Here is a 3,226-nt window from a genome sequence, read left to right on the forward strand (position 1 = left end):
GGGGAGTGGTTCGGGGGAAGGGCGCGCGCCAACGAAGACGCGAACCGGGCCACCGGGTAAACGTGCACGGGATCCCACCGCCACCAGCATGAGAGCGGTCCCGCGACGCCCGGGACGCCGGCCGGCCTCAGCACCCTTGGCGGGCCCCGCCCCCCGCGAACCAGGCCCCACCACGGCTGGGACCCAAAAACCCCACGTGACCCCCGCCGCAGGGGCCCAGCTGAACCTCCGTCCATCCGTCTGGTCCATCCCGGAGTCACGACCCAGGGGAAGCAACCCCCAGGCGAGAGCGGCCCGACCCGTGCCTGCACGCCACCCCCGGCGGCAACTCGGGACGGGAGCGGGCGGGAGACAGCCGCTCGCACGGCATGGGGAAGCGGGACGCGCGGGGGCGCCCCACCCCTCGGGAGACACAGCACCGCGAGGGAGTGGCCGCACGCGCACTCGCACGCACGCGGGAGCCCCGCGCGCCGGACGCCGGCCAGGCCCAGCGGGATCCTCCCCCGACTCGGAGGGGGGAGGCGCAGGCCGCGGTAGGCAAAGAGCGGCGCTCGGCCCCACCGCGGGGCCGGCAGACCCCTCACGGAGAGGGGGCTCTGCCCAACACGCAACGGTAGTCACCCCGCATCGGTGGCCACTACGCGCAGAGGAGGGGCGGCGGCTGGGGGGTTCCGGTACCCCAAGGCACCCTCTCGGATCGCTAGAGAAGGCTTTCTCACCGAGGGCGCATCGCCCCCACCCATTCGTCCCCCGACCGGGCCCCGCTAAACGGCTCTCCAAAGGCCGCCAAGGGCTCGGGGGGCGGGGGTAGGTCTGCGGCAAGGGGCAGGCACAGGGCAATCCTGAGCGCTCACGGCTGGGGCCCAACAAGGAGACCGTCCTTGCCCCGCCACGCACACCATGCTCGCGTCACCGCCCGGAAAGAGCTTCGTGCCTCCGGCGAGGCCACGAGAGGCGGAGACGGACGTGGCATGCTGGGGCGAGGAAACGGCACCCCTCGGCTGGCCAAGCGCCACAGCGCTGGCTCGGCCCGCCGCGATCGCTCACACACCCCGCCACGTCCAGGCCCCCCCCAGCACGGCATGCGCCAGGGGGACGACGAGGCGCCCGCATCCCCATGGGGGGGGCAGGTGGTCCTCCCTTACCGACTCCACCACCCGCTCCTCGGACTACACCACCAACAGCGGTGACCCGAGGGGGTCGCTGGGAACAGGAAACGACGCCACCGCTCGGCCTCGGGCACCTGAGACAACCTGGAGCGCTCCAGGGGCACCACGGAGGGCCAGGCGCAACGCGCTCAGCACGCCCAGGCGGTGAGCAGCGCGGCGTCGGGACGGCCCTCCCCATGGCAGGGAGAGCCGCTCACCACACGAAGCCAAGAAAGGCAAGCGAGAGTGTCCGCTGCGTCAGAGGACCCCGGTCCCACAGACACCGGGAGGCCGAACGTGGGAGGGCGGGGTCGGGCCGGAGTCCACACACCCCCCCCGCGCCCTCCCCGCACCGCCACAGCAGGCGGAGGAGGAGGAGGAGCGCGAAGGGCCCGCGGGCAGAACGAGAAGAGCGGTCCCATTCGCCATGAATGTCCGTCCCTCGTCTGACGCGGCTTAGGCCCGGCCCGGGAGAGCGCGAGATCACCACATCGATCGGCAGAATGTGCCCAGGGAGGTCCCGAGGGGGGGAAAGCCCGGCGAGGACAGCAACCAGAGGGACCTGCTTTCAGCCTCGCCAGCACCCCTCGACCCCAGGGCGAGAGCAGCCGGACAACCCAAGGAAGGAGGACGCCTGACACGTGGCACGGAGCCTTGCGGGACAAGGGTTGTCACGACCGCAGCCAGGTGCCCGCAGTGGGGAGCGCACGGGGTAAAGCACCCACGCCGCCTGCCCACACCGCCCTCGGGTGCTGGAGACCGGAGGCGGCACCACGGCCTGGACCATCTGGAGGCACCCGAGCCGGCGCACAGGCCCACGCGGACGGCTCAAGTAAGCGAGGGCACAGCCGGGCTTGGCACCATGGTCAAGCCCAGAGGTCCCCCCCGCCCCGCACACGCCCAGAGGTCCCCATCTCTAAGGCGACAGTCGCCAAAGCACAGCGTGTCAGCACCTACCTGGCAACAAAAAGTGCTCATTTCAGGTGACAAAATCACCACGCCGACTGCCGGGGCCTAGACACAAGTCACCGGGACCTCCTGGGACCGTAGCCAGGCCACCGGCCCCAAGCACCGTTCCATCAGCCCCGGCCCCTGGAGCCCCCAGGGCCATCTGGTCGACCCCGGGAGCGTGGCGGCAGCCGGGACCGACGGGGGACTCGCGGGAGGTGGAGCGGGCCGGGTAGGCCCTCCCCCAGTCCGCCTGTCGTCCCCACGTCAGGACTTAGAAAAATCCCCAAAGTCCTGCGGAGGCACCTGTGGACGCCCTCCTCCCCGGCCCTCAGGACGGCCCCACGCCTGTCCCATGCCGGTCCCATGCCGGTCCCCGACTCCCAGTTGGGACTGGGGGGGGAGGGGGCGATACCACGGAGGCGTCCCCGACGGCCGGACCGCAATGGGAATCGCGGCCGGGCCCCTGGGGCGCCATATCCGTGCCTCCCCTCGCGACCCGATCCGGTCCGGTCCGTTCCGGTCCCCTCCGGTCCCCACCTCCGCAGCGAGCCTCGGAAAGCTTGGTAAGAAAATCGGGTCAGACGACCGGAACCCCACGCGTGCCCCGTGGCCGGGCCCGTCACGCCATCCACGGGCTTCCTCTCAAGGCTCGAGCGCGACACGGGAGAAAACCGCGCGACACGGAAGGCCCGACGACCGACCGGAGCCACCGGCCGGATGGCGTCCGGGCGCCGGACACACCCGCTCCCATTCCCCCACGGGCCGAGGAGGGGACACCGGTGGGTGCTGGTCGACCCGTCCAGGCGACCCCCCACACCCCTCTCAGGGAGCGAGGCGGTGGCGGCGTCACACCCTCACAAGCCTGGAGGTTCAATCTCCCGCGAGCCGATCGCGCGCCGACACCCCAGAGAGAGCGGGACAATCACGCTAGTGTCACCGGCTTCCTGGAACTCCGGCTTGGGGACCGCAGCCAAATGCCATCCCTTACTGACATCGGCGACGCTCTGGCAGGGTGACGCTATATAAAAGCGGCCGCCAGGTGGCGCCCGACAACCGGCGCAAAGGACACCGAGACAGATCCAGATCGCGGGCCCGTGAAGGCGCACAGCCGGCCGCCCGGCCACCCG

Source organism: Ursus americanus, unplaced genomic scaffold (genome assembly GCF_024610735.1).
Source record: "Ursus americanus isolate L20-20 unplaced genomic scaffold, mUrsAme1.1.p SCAF_291, whole genome shotgun sequence".
Taxonomy (NCBI): Eukaryota; Metazoa; Chordata; class Mammalia; order Carnivora; family Ursidae; genus Ursus; species Ursus americanus.